We start from the raw sequence: 14,499 nt of genomic DNA on the forward strand, positions 1-14,499 counted from the left end.
GGACTGTCTCTTTATGTCCAGTGTACAGTGCAGTGTATGTCCAGTAGCATGCTATAGAAATGATAAGTAGTAGTAGGTCTTTAGAAATTTCCATATACTCCTCCCTCTCCCACTAACCAACCAAGTTTACTTCCTTAAACTCAGTAGGTGGGCAAATTTAGCTGGTTAATAGTATCACTGACGGACAACCCTAAATTAAAAAATTTCCTTATATTCCTTCCTCCACTACGTAACCACGTTTACTCCCTTAAATTTCACTGGGTGGGAAAAATTTAGCTGGTCATAGGTGGATAATCCTAATTTAAAAAAAAAAGTTCGCTTAAATCAAGACAGGTTAATTTTCAGCCAAAATTACACACAGTGCTTAAGACAGGACTTCCCAAACCTGTTCTGGGGACCCCACAATCAGTTGGGTTTTCAGGATCTTCAATCTGTAACTATTATAGACTGTCCTTTGGCATAATTAGATCATGACTGCCATATGACATTAGCTCAGAGACACACCCTGCTCTTTTATATCCCATTTTCTCTGCAGTAACCATGTTTGATTCCTTTAAATAGCCATCTGTTAATGGTACTGTACAACATAATCTCAAAATCAAAATCTGTTCTTCATGCAGAACAAGATTCTTTTTAAATATTTTAAATATAACAAAAAATGCTGGAAACCCACTGGCAAACGAACAGTACAATCCAAAAAGACAAGTGGGAAAAAGTGTTAACTGTAGCTACCAATATGCATATGTCAATTGTTTCAAAAGTTGGGGGAAAAGACCTCAGATGCCTGTGCCTCTCATTGCGCTGTTATGCCATATCATACAGCGATTCCATCACAGTGCTGACTTCAATCACGGGTCATAAAACCCCCCAAGAATTCAATTTTTATATTTATGAAAGAAATTTTTTCAAAATGTGAAAAACATCTTGTGGGCAGCAGTGTACGGTAGTAGCGAAACGTCCCTACGGGGACCCGTTTCACCAAATGGCTTCCTCAGTGGACTCAATGCTGCCTTGCTTCTCAGGTACTGCTCAGTTTCTCAATTGAATTGTTGGGGGGGTTTTATGATTCGTGATTGAAGCCAGCACTGTAATGGAATCGCTGTACCATATGGCATAACAGCGCAATGAGAGGCACAGGCATCTGAGGTCTTTTCCCCCAACTTTTTAAACAATTGACATATGCATATTGGTAGCTACAGTTAACACTTTTTCCCACTTGTCTTTTTGGATTATATTTTAAATATACAAATCTTTCAGTTCATCTTCAAAAATAGGCTGTCTCCTTTACTGGTGGCTTTCTTTTACCCTAGAAAAGGAAATGTGAGTCTAAGCATTCAAAGAAACCTTTCAGATTATTGTTATAAACATATAGAAAAAAAATGAAGCAATCGTCCCTTAGAGGGTATCTCATAAAGAAAATAACGGAGTCCTTGATAAGCTTACTGCTTACTTTATAGGCCTTACTGTAAAAAAAAACAACTTATGTTTGGATTATGGAAAATAATCTTTATTGAATATGCCTTATGTTCACGAACACAAAAAGTTTTCCTTAGGGAAAATATGCATTGCATAATGTTTTTACATAGTAGTAGCATAAAATATAATCATTTCTGTGATGTTACAAACATTGCATCTATTACAGAAAATACCAAATGGTTTATGATATACCTACCCACATACTTTAGCAGCTAGGCTTTAGTTTTATATGTACCTGGATGTCTATTTTGTTAAATCCGTATAGTTCTACTGTAGAACTGTGCACCATAGTATACAGTTTTTAAGTTTTAAATAATCCACCCATATATTTTTCCCACACTGAACTTCTTGTGCAGTGCTTGAAGGGGACCATCAGAGTGCTGCTGCTGTTCTCAGCTGTTTTGTGCTAGACTCAGGAAGTTGAAGCATAGATTGAATAAACACTGACCTTTGTAAAGTAAATTTTGTTTGAAAGGATTGCCTGTAAGCCTGCTGTGGAGGGACTTCCTATAAAGTGGAATTTTAGTTACAGTTATAACAGCTGAGAATCCTGTGTCAGTCTTTGGGCTCCTTTCATTAAAGTGCGCTAATGATTAGTGTGCCATTTTATTCCTAATTGTCAGCATGCACTAAATCCATTAGCGCACCTTAGTAAAAGGAGCCCTTTGTAGTTTTCCAGGTATGAACACACATTACACTCTCTATAAAAGAAAAATAAAGTGTATTCATTAATCAAGAGTTTGGCACAAAGGTACCATCTTTCTGTAGCAGAAATGGATGCTGATCAGGAAAGGGCCCCACTCTTCTCTGATCACTGTCCAGCAAATCAAAATGCAATTAGAAGGGAAGGCAGAGAGGAAAGGAAATCTGAATACCAAGATTGTGGCTTCAATTATCTGTATACAAAGAAAGCTTTATTAAGTGCATATTTGTTTTAGAAATCAAGAATAGCACCAGCTGGAAGGCAGAATTTCTGCTGTTTAAGTCAGTAATATTGAACTTGTGAATTAAGTCATGTTTGATTTGTTAGGACCATTGATGTGCCTCTTTTTGGGTTCAAGATTTTTAGAACAGCACAGAATTGATTGGAGCCAATATATTTCAGTGGTTGAAATGAAGGGCACCTTTGATCCTGTCCTCCTTTGGTTCATAGCTGTAGTCATTAAGTTAGTGGCAGAGGTTGCATATCACTGGGATAGATGAAAGGGGAATTTTCTTAACATAAATTGCAGTTTAGTACATGTGAGATGAGACCACAGCAATGGCACGGCCACTTTGTCCCTGTGGTATTGTTTCTCAGATTCTGCATATATATAGGGCAGCATTTTTCAAATAACACAAGTACTTTACATTTTTAAACTGCAACTACTTATGTTGTTTCTCTGAAAATCAGGAAATTCAGAGTATTGCACTAAAGGCCCTGTTTACTAAGGTGCGCTAGTGTTTTTAGCACATTAGCGCACGCTAACCATGTAGACGCCCATAGGAATATTATGAGCATCTACATTATTTGTGCACACTAAAAACGATAACATGTCTCTAGTGCACCTTAGTAAACAGGGCTCTAAATGCGGCTACATGCTTTGCTCCTCCAAAATAGTGTGCATACCTTTGAAAATCAAATAATGTGTGCTGTTTTCCTCCCTGGCCTAAAGACGCCCATAGAAATGTTTCTTTTTCCTACAGCTAAAAGTATGCATACAGTGGAAGTCCCCACATAATTTAACTTCTCTGAGGAGAACAATTTTCATTCAAGTTGTTTTACCCAGGGACAAATGGCTTTAAAACTTGCCCTCTGAGTGATGGTTAGGATAACTGGACTTTCTGTGCCTGTTCCAAGAGCAGTGGCACAAACTCTGCCCAGGTAGCATCTACTGTGCTGGAGAGACTGCCTGGCAACCCCCCCACACACACACACTGTGGGTCAGAAGCAGACTGTGACCACACTGTACTTGCCTTTCAACAGTGTTGCTGTGCCACTTCCCAACATTTATCTTTTAATTAAATTGCTTGCACTAGCTTGGCAGCTAAAGAAGCATTTAAGTGCAGCATCCCCCACAGCCTGGTCCAAGCCTTGTGAACAGAACTGCATGATTTCCAGGAGGCAGCCTGGACAACACTGTGAAAGGTAAGTACAATATTGCTGCCCCCGGGTTTCCTATGTACTTAAGGCTGGAGGGTAAAGAGGGGAAAAGGGTGCCACATTTGAGCTTTTGCTCAATGAGAGAAGAGTGTAGATGAGCTATGGCTGATGCTTAAAATAGTTTACTCACATGCAGATTATTGGATTGCATGAAAGGAAAGTTAATTTACTTATACAAGTTTACTGTCAAAAGACTCATGTTCTTTAAAGTGCCTTGTTTGGATGAAAATACATTTTGAAAATAAAATTACATTGAAAATCTTTTTGTCGAACTGATACTGTGTCACTATCTAACCATTTCAGAACATGAGAGTAATCTGATGTTACCAGAGAAGGGGCATGGTCTCATTTCTAAACTTGCTTGCAGGTGTAGTGCCTCTAGTTATGAACCACTACATTATAGAAAATGTGCATGACCAAAATATCAGGCTGCTTTCTCCCCTCCCCACCTTTGTTGTTTCTTACAAATATTTGATAGTGAGAAATCTCCTAAAGTCAAGTAACCTTGAGGTGGTTAGAGCTGTGGACTGAGTAGGCCCTGCTTCTGCTGCTATATGTGTCAACATGTAACAAAAACACTTGCAGATGATCAATCAGCTATGTTTCAGCTGTAAGCCCACTGCATGGGTCACATGATCAATTTATTACACCTATAATATATATATTTTAAATATAAATGAATATAAAACAGTATTATTCATCTCAAAAATCTCTCCCATTGTCTCTATAGCTATATATACATATAGCTACAGTATATATATATAGTTATATAGTTATATATATATATATATATATAAAACACTATGGCGGCGATTATATGGCGCCTAAAAAAAATTGGTGCTGAAATCAGTGCTAAGCGTATTCAATAATCGGCACCTTAAACTGTGCGCATCCATTTACACCAGCGAAAACGTGGTGTAAATCCCGGTGTGTAGATTTATGCGCACTGGGCCATATTCTATTACTATGCCCATAAATTTTAGAACACCCACAAAATGTCCATTTCCTTGCCCATAATCACACCCCTTTTGCCTGCACGTTAGAAGTTCAAGCCCACTTCGTTACAGAATACGCTGAGTTGTACGCATAAATTCTAATTCCCTATCAAGCCGATCAATCCATAGACTGGTGGGTTGTGTCCATCTACCAGCAGGTGGAGATAGAGAGCAATCCTTTTGCCTCCCTATATGTGGTCATGTGCTGCCGGAAACTCCTGTATGTTCTCTATCTTAGCAGGTGTGTGATCACACAGCAGCAGCTCTGGCTAGGTCTCCAAGCCTAATTGTTTAGGTTTTGTTGAGTACCTGGGGTTGAGGGCTCTTCTTGAGCAAGTGCAAACCTAGTGGTGCCAGGTCCCTCCTTTTCTCCCCCTCCCGCTGGCTCCATTTTAATAAAGAAAAAATATATATTTTTAAAACGTTCAAAAAGGACATCCATTTGCAGCTGCTCACTGGAACAAGTCGTCGCTGCTCGGAGCAAGAAGCAGGTAATTTTTACCTTTTCCTAGCGGGCAGGGGGTTCCCCGAATGGTCTCCACGTGGCTATGGCCTCAGATGGCAAGGGCGCGAAAAGACGCTCCCCGGAACGCGTTCACGCGCCTAGCGGGGAAGCAGGGGGATTGAAGGTAGAGTCGCCCTTTTTGGGTGCCCTGTCGGAACTGGGAGAGTTCTCCGGTTTTTCCTCTGGCGCGGCGGCCTTTCCCGCCTTAGGCGCCCATCCCCCGCTGGCCGCCCTCCCGGGCATGACCGGCCACGCGGCTCAGTCGGCTTCTACACGGGCCGCCCTCAAGATGGGAGATGTTAACAGCTTGGTCGCCCTTGAATCGGGCAACAGTAAGAAGTCGGCGAAATTAAAACACCCTTCTTCCCGCGCGGCTCCTTGGAGTTTCGCGCCGGATGCCATTTTGGACACGCAACACGCCTCTCCCCCGCTACTGGGAGCGCAGATGGAGGGTGCCTCTAGGGCCGCGGCACAGGCTGCAGAAATGCACAGACTGGGGGGTTTCTCCCCTGAGTTTGTTTTGCTGCTGCATCAAGCCTTTCTTATGCAGAACACTGCCCCTGCCCACCTCTCTGATCGGGGTGATGAGGCCTCTATACTTAAGCGCCCTCAGGTGGACCTTCCACCCTCGGGGGACTCGGTCTCCTCTGATGTGGATGACGGCAGCGTGTCAGTTCTCCCGGAGATCCTTAGCGGAATCGATGGAAGAGACTGATCCTCGCTCAGATGGAGCGGACGACCCCTCTGCAGCGCATGAGCATTTTGAAGATTGCCTCTCCGGAGGAAGGCCCTCTCTCAGCCTCTACTGGCTCCGCCATTATGCTGAGAACGAAGCGCCCGCCTAGAACCTTCCACGTTCATGAAGCCATGCAGACCTTAATTTCAGCGCAATGGGACGCCCCTGAGGCGAGCCTTAAAGTAGCCAGGGCTGTGTCCCGTCTGTACCCCTTTCCTGAGGGGGAACGGGAAGCCTTTGTCTGGCCCACGGTAGATTCCTTAATCACTTCCGTGACTAAGAAAACGGCGGTGCTGGTGGAAGGTGGCACTGCCCTGAAGGACGCCCAAGACAGGAGAATGGAGGCGGCCTTAAAGTCGTCCTTTGAGGCGGCCACTCTGAGTTTGCAAGCCTCGGTTTGCGGCTCCTACGTGGCTAGGGCGTGCCTGACTGTTTTGCAGCGGGCTTCCCCCTCGGACCCTTCCTGGAGGGCGGAATGGCCGACCCTGGAGTCGGGTTTGGCCTACTTGGCAGACTTGCTGTATGATGTTTTGAGAGCCTCGGCCAAGGGCATGGCTCAGACAGTCTCTGCGCGGCGGTGGCTCTGGCTTAAGCACTGGTCGGCTGACCATGCCTCTAAATCTCGCCTAGCCAAGTTGCCTTTTAAAGGCAAGCTGCTCTTTGGGGACGAGCTGGACAAGATCGTGATGGAGCTCGGCACGTCCAAGGGCAAGAGGTTGCCGGAGGTCAGGACTCGGGCCGGCAGTGCCCATCCTGGTTCCTCTAAGGGCCGATTCCAAGAAGCCCGTCGGTATCGCCCGGGCAAGTCGGCCTCCTCTGCCTCTGCTTCCTTCAAACGGAACTTCTCCCCCAAGCAGCATTCCTTTCGTAGGGACCGCTGTCCTGGAGGTTCATCCTCCGGCCCGCCCCCAGGGTCGCGTACCCAATGACGGGGACCTGGTCCATGGCCCAGTGCAGATAGGAGGAAGGTTGTCCTCGTTTCTGGGCGAGTGGACCAGGGTAACTTCAGACGCTTGGGTTCTGGAAGTCATCAGAGATGGCTACAAGCTAGAGTTCTGCCGACCCCTAAGAGACGGGTTTGTAACCTCTCCTTGCAAGTCTCAGGTCAAAGCAGCTGCCGTGCAGCAGACTTTGAGCAACCTGATCCGCCTGGGCGCGGTGGTCCCGGTGCCAGTAGATCAGCTTGGCAAGGGGCGCTACTCCATTTACTTTGTGATGCCAAAGAAAGAAGGATCTGCTCGGCCTTTTCTCGACCTCAAGGGAGTCAATCAGGCCTTGAAAGTGCGGCACTTCCGGATGGAGACCCTCTGCTCCGTAATAGCTGCGGTGAAAAAGGGAGAATTCCTGGCCTCCCTGGACATCAAGGAGGCTTACCTACATATTCCCATATGGCCGCCTCATCAGCGCTTTCTGCGCTTTGCAGTGCTGGGCCGACACTTCCAGTTCAGAGCCCTCCCGTTCGGGTTGGCTACGGCTCCACGGACCTTCTCCAAGGCAATGGTGGTCATCGCAGCCTTCCTCCGCAAGGAGGGAGTGCAAGTCCATCCCTATCTGGACGACTGGCTGATCCGAGCCCCTTCCCATGCGGAGTGCGGGAGAGCTACAGACAGGGTCATTGCTCTTCTGAGCTCCCTGGGATGGATCATCAACTGGGAGAAAAGCCAGCTGCGCCCGACTCAGTCCCTGGAGTATCTGGGAGTTCGATTCGACACCCAAGTGGGCAGAGTGTTCCTGCCAGACATCCGGAGTGCCAAGCTTCAATCCCAGGTGGGCCAGTTCCTAGCCTCCTGTACTCTTCGGACTTGGGACTATGTGCAGCTGTTGGGCTCCATGACAGCCATGATGGAGGTAGTGCCCTGGGCCAGGGCTCATATGAGACCACTACAGCACTCTCTTCTGCGGCGGTGGACTCCAGTCTCGGAGGATTACGCCGTACGCCTTCCCTTGGATCCAGCGGTGAGCTGGTGGCTGAGACCAGGCAAGCTGTCCGCAGGAATGCCTCTTACGACTCTGGAGTGGGTTGTTGTCACGACGGATGCCTGCTTTACGGGCTGGGGAGCCCACTGCCTGGGACGGACAGCGCAGGGGCTCTGGTCTCCTGCAGAGATGAAATGGCCCATCAACCTCCTGGAACTCCGAGCCATTCGGTTGGCGCTTCTAGAATTTCTCCCAGTACTGGTGCTGAGGCCTGTACGGGTCCTGTCGGACAATACCACGGCTGTGGCCTATGTCAATCGCCAGGGAGGTACCAGGAGCGCCCCTCTAGCCAAGGAGGCCATGAAGCTATGCCTGTGGGCAGAAGCGAATCTGGAACAGCTGTCGGCGGCCCACATTGCGGGAGTCATGAATGTCAAGGCGGACTTCTCAGTCACCATACCTTGGATCCCGGAGAGTGGCAACTGTCTGCTCGGGTGCTGAAACAGATAGAGAGGTATATAGAGACCAACAGGGACATTGTAGAGAAGAATTGCTTCCAGGCTGGCAACCTCTGTGCTGCTGTGGAGGAGAAAGGTTACCTGAAAGAGCACCATTTTAGAAAGTGATCTTGTAGCCAGGACCTGCCCTCCATGGAATGCAAGATCCTTCTGCACTGAGGATTCATTTCCAGGGACTTCTGCCCAGAAGGGAAGGGTTAGGATGACTGATGTAGCTGGAGATTGTTATTAGGCATATAGATAGCTGGGTAGTTGGTGGCATACTCAGGACCTAAAAGGCAGGCAGAGCTCTGGAGTCTCAGTGTATAGGTAAGACAACGGTGTAGAGATAAAGGATTTAGATTTGTCAGGTACTGGGGAAGAGGGAGCCTAATCTGAAAAGGTGGACTCCATCTTAACCAGTATGGTACCAGACTGCTGGTACTAATATTTAAAAAGGAGATAGAGTAGCTTTTAAACTAGAATCTGGGGAAAAGCTGACAATCGCTTGGCAGTACATGGTTTGCAATGAAGTATCTTTGAAGGGTACGAGCAAAATAAGAAATTAGGGCATCCCAATAGAGGGGTTGCGACAAAGACAAAAGTAATCAGGAGCACTTACAGAAGAGCAGATTGTAGATACAAATGAAAAATACACTTTGAAATGTATACAAATGCTAGAAACCTAAAAAATAATATGGGAAAAATAGAGTATATAGCACTAAATCAAGAGGTAGATATAATAGGCATCTCAGAGACCTAGTGGAAGGAGGATAACCAATGGGACACTGTGCTACCAGGGTACAAATGATATTGCATTGCTAGAGTGATCAAAATGGGAGGATTGGAAGGAATTGAGTCTAATAGAACAGAAAATTCAACAGGAAACTGATAATCGTGAAATTCTTATGGATAGAAATATGTGTGAAGGGAAAGAGATCAGTGGTAGAGCTATACTACCATCTGCCAGGCCAGAATGAACAGACTAGTGATTAAAAGCTAGCAATATCACAATGAGAGTGGTAGGATATAACTCAAGAAAATCTTATGATTAACCTACCAAGGTTCAATGTGGGATCTGGAGAGCACAAATAATCACCATAAAAATGAGTGGAGACAAAGACCGCAAAAAGGAGAATAATTTTTCAAAACAGCTCACAATCATTGGTCAAGAAAAAACGCCACTTTCATAACATTTATCAGTCTTCAAAAAATATGTGCAATCCAAAATCACCAGAGTAAAAAAATGTAAATAAACATTGGTTCCAAGTGGGTCTCCACCTGTCTCGAGGTCTACTGCTATGCAGCCCCCCCCCCCCCCCCCGGGACCGACCTTCGTTGGACCCAGCCCCGAGGAGATGTGAGGATTCCATGTCCTCTTTGGTACCGAGGAGTCTCGATGACGGGTGTCAAGCGAAGGCTAAGAAGCACCATCATTGATCTCCTTCCATGCGCGGTACCGAGAGCTCTGGGGAGCCAAAGGATTCGGCACCTGAGAAGCGTCGGCGCCGAGAGGACCGTTTACCCTCTATACAGGAGGTGCCGATGCGTCGGTCTTCTGGCAGCCTGGTACCGGCTCTTGAGACCCCCACAGATTCTGCCACTGGCCCCTGCACCGGCCACACAGCCTTTTCCGATGGAGGCTCTCGACGAGCGCATCAGGGCCCTTCCAGAGCTTCTGGAGGGATTGCTGCGCCAGTCTACTTTGGTGCCAGGGGTGCTTGCGCTTCCTGCACCGTCTGTTGAAGCAGCATCTGGTCCTTCGCTGCAGAGGCATATGTTTATTCAGGCTCAATATACCGCCATTACTTCAAGCAAGATCAAAGCGGTTTACAATAAAATTTTTGAAAATGTAATAAAAAGAGCGCCAATAATTAATAAAATAGAATACAGTCCAAAAAATAAAAAAAATAAATCTAATTTAAATATTAAACATTAAAATAACTTAAAATTAAAAAAATATAGATGCAAGGCTTCTGAACCTGCCACAGGAGACCTCAGCAGCAATCCAACAGTTTAGGACCCAAAAGCCAATTGCAAAAAATTAGTTTTCAATTTCATTTTATGTTTCAACATTTTATTCATGAGATAGCCGATTCAGCCAGCAAATTACAACATATGCAAACAAAAATAGCTTAACAAGATAGCAATGATCATACCATCCAACATTTTAACAATAGTTCATCCACCCCTACTCGTCTCCTCCTCCCACCAAGAAATAAACAGCTACATTAGGTGACAATATAACAATGTCGGAACATATGTAAACCAACAAAAATCGGATAACATGAAGTCATGCTGCTGTATAAACGTACCTAATGTGCAAGGGGGAGAGACTGTTAACCATCCAACTAAAAACCCCCCACCAAAGGCTTGTTCTTACCTCCTCTCGCCTTCAGCTAAACCCCTTATGTGATGATTGCAAAACAATTGAGGAGCAACCTGAACAAGCAGTCTTCCCACCCATAAAACAGGTAAAAAGAACATTCCCATTGTAATAAACTAAATATGAACAAAATAGTATTATCATCCGTAAGCTTAAACTCTGCCCTCCCCCCAAACTAATACCCCTCCCTGCCACCAAACGCATTATTCAACCCAAACAGACTCATCCCTACTTAACCCTACCACCCATCCCTACCCCCTGACATGTGTGTGAATTAAAAGTTCAGAATAAAACTTCTCCCTTTGGGTGGTAATGTAACCCATAGGGGCTCCCACATTTCAGTAAACCGAGTGCCCGAGACACTGTCCATGTGTTTGACCCCAAACCTATCTACCCTCATCTGGTGAATTAACTGATTGCGCCAAGCCATTACAGTGGGACCCCTAGATGACATCCAGGACACCAGAATGGCATGAATCCCAAAAAATACAGCCAGTTGTACAAAACCCTTAAAACCCACAGGAGGCTGGGCCGTAAATTTAAAGCTATTAAACAATAACAGTGGATCACACACCAGTGTACACCCCCACCAGGAATCTATCATCCGCAACACCGCCCCCCAAAAACTCTGTACGTGCGGGCAAATCCAAAACATATGGCCCAAAGAGGCCAGAGGCTCTCCGCACTTCGGTCACGCTCCAGTAGTCGAAAATTTTGCTTTAAACGCACGGCGCGGAGAGATATGCAATCGCAAAAGAAATTTATAAAGTTTTTCCCGCTGTATGACTGACAAACGCTGCCTGTACAGATTCTTTATGTATGCTGTACACAACTCCTCTGTGACAGCACAAGTGAGGTCGCGCGACCAGTCTGCTGCCAAAGATGCATATGTCAGTTCCGTGGTCGTGTCCTTTAATTGCTGATGATGGAATTTTAATGGCACACACAGCTGGGCTCTCAACGAATAGGCCTCAGAAAGGATGTCAACGACATCCTCCGTCAAATCCGTCCATTGCAAAGTATGCACATAATGTCGCAATTGAAGGTAGGCAAAAAATTGCCCGACCGGTATCCCATACTGCTGCTGCAAACTTGTAAAGGGCCGAACCTTCCCCTCTTCATCAACTACATGAGCCAAATATATAATACCCCTTTTTTCCCATTGCGTGAATACACTGAACCCCTGTCCCGGAGGGAAATCCGGATTGTTACATATGGACAAAAATGGGGTTTCAATTTCATTTTAATATTGATCAAAGATAATTCATTCAAAATCTTCAGGAGGAGCACATTCCATAATTTTGGTAACTAAAAGACAAAAACGGACTCCAAATAAGCATATCTAGGTGCTGGCAATTTATCCTCCCGGCCCACAGAAAGTTCCCATGCTTCCTCTGTGGACTTCCGCATTATCAGTACAAGCTCTTACCATTCAGATTGGCTTTGCCTCGAGTCTTCACAAAATGCCTGATAGTGGTAGCTACAACACTGCAGGTGGGGAATACACCTCTTCCCCTACCTTGACAACTTGTTAATCAAGGCAGCTTCCCAGGAGATGGCATAGACTTCAATTCTGTCCGCCATAAGGCTCCTAGAACTCCTCAGATTTGTGATCAATTTCCCCAAATCACTTCTTCAATCTGTTCAAACCTTAGAGTTCATCGGGGCTCTCCTGGATACCACTTGGGGTCGAGCCTTCTTCCCTCAGCCGAGAGCACACAACATAATGCATCTCTCTGCTCAGATTTCCAAATCCACCCAGGTATCTGCTCGTCAGCTGCTCTGCTTCTTAAGTCACACGGCATCAACAGTCCATGTAATACCACTGACTCGACTCCAATTCTGAATTCCTCAGTGGTCACTCTCCTCAGTGGTCCCAAGCAACAGGATTGCTCTAGACCCATGTTCGAGTTACTCCACAGCTACAACCAGTGGTGTACTGGTAAATGTTTAACAACAGGCTCTCTCCCCGGTCCACCTCTGTGCGCCCCTCGTCCACCTCTGCGTCCTCCCCCCCAAATTGCAGAGCTGGCTATAGCCGGGGAGAGAGCCTGGGGGGGGGGGGGGTCAGGGCTGCTGTTAACCATGCTGGTGACCAGGGCAGAAAATAAATAAGCCCCTCCCCCAATTCCCTCTCAAATCTCTTCATCTGCCGTTACAGTCACACTGACAGACCCTCACAAATTACAGAACAAGGGATCACAAATTAGAAATAAAAATATGTAGACAACATTGAACTGGGAACCTCAGCATCCACTGCAACACTGGAGGAAAAAAAAAACAAAAGTGCATTTCCTTTTCTACTTAACACAATAAAATGACATCCACTATGCACATTTCCCAGAATTAACATATTCCATTTAAAACATTCAAAATAAAATGATTTTCCTACCTTTATTGTCTGGACATTTTATTTTTCCATCATGTTGGTTCCAATTTCTCCCGCTTTCCTGTCTGTTTTCTGCTAATTCTTCAAACGGCTGTCCATTTGTCTTTTTTGTCCTGTCATTTCATTTCCTCACTACACCTGCCTCTGAAATATTGATCTTTCCATTTTAGCTCGTTCCTTTCTTTCTTTTTTTCTTTTCTGCCTCTGTACACTCAAATTCCATCCTCTTTCTAAATCTTTTCCTTCTTTTTACTTTTCAGATATCTATCACATTGCCATTTCCTTTCACCCACTAGCTCTCCCATTCCCCATCTCTCTCCTTCCAAGCCTATCATTCCTTTCCATCTTCAATCTACGCACTATTACCATATTTCTACCTCTAATCACTGTTCTCTCATTTATTTCCTTGCCATTTCCACTCCCTGGGCCTCTCCTCCATGCTTTCCACCATTCCCAGTGTCTCCCTCCCTCCACTCTTCCAGCCCAGCATCTGTTCCCTCTTTCTCCCATCCTCACCCTCATAGCCTGATATCTCCCTATCCCGTTTACCTCCCACCACCAGCATCTTCCTGTCCCATCTCTCTCCCCTCCCCCATTGTTCAGCATTATTCCCTTTCTCTTCCCTACCATCCATTGTCCATCTTCTCTCCCTGGATCCATCTTCCTTCTTTCTCCCCTCCCCCGCTTGTGCATCTCTCCTTTCCTCTCTTCTCCTCCACCTTCATGTCCAACTTTTCTCCCTATCCCTGCCTTGAGCCCCTGGTCTAACATCTCACTATCCCCCCCCCCCACCCCACAGCATCTCTCCATATTTCCTTCCCCCTACCTCAATGCCATGTTCAACATTTCCCCTCTCATCTCTCCCTCCTTTTCTTCCACTTCCATGTTCAACACTTTTTCCTCTCTCTGGTCCTTTACCACTCCTATGCAGCCTTTCCCTCCCTCTCCCCATCCCACCCCACCCCTATCCAACAATTCTCCCTCTCTTTCCCCTTGCAGCATCTCTCCATCCCTCCCCCCCACATCGAACAATTATTCCTCCACCCCACCTAGCACTACCCTGTCTCACTCCCTACCCTCATCCCAACAGTGCTCCTGTCTCTCCCTCTCTCCTTGATCCCTCAAGCCACCTGCCAGCATGCTGTAGGTTTTTTTTCTCTCCCTCCCTCCCTCCTCCCACCCACTGACATGCTGCACATTTTCCCCTCTCTCCCACCCCCCAGCCAACTGCTGCAGTTTTTGTTCTCTCCCACCTCCCAGCCACCCGTGACCCGCCGGCGTGCTGCAGGCCTTCTTTCCTCTCACTCCCCTTCCACCTCCATCGGGCGGCACCGCGATCTAGCTCTGTCTGCACGTCTGCAGCAGTGCAGTGGAGCCGAGCCGAGCCGCTACGTGACTGCTTCCTTCAGGCTGTCTTCACATTCTCCAGTCTGAAACTCTCTGACGAGGCGGGGC

The sequence above is a fragment of the Microcaecilia unicolor genome, chromosome 7 (genome assembly GCF_901765095.1).
Source record: "Microcaecilia unicolor chromosome 7, aMicUni1.1, whole genome shotgun sequence".
Taxonomy (NCBI): domain Eukaryota; kingdom Metazoa; phylum Chordata; class Amphibia; order Gymnophiona; family Siphonopidae; genus Microcaecilia; species Microcaecilia unicolor.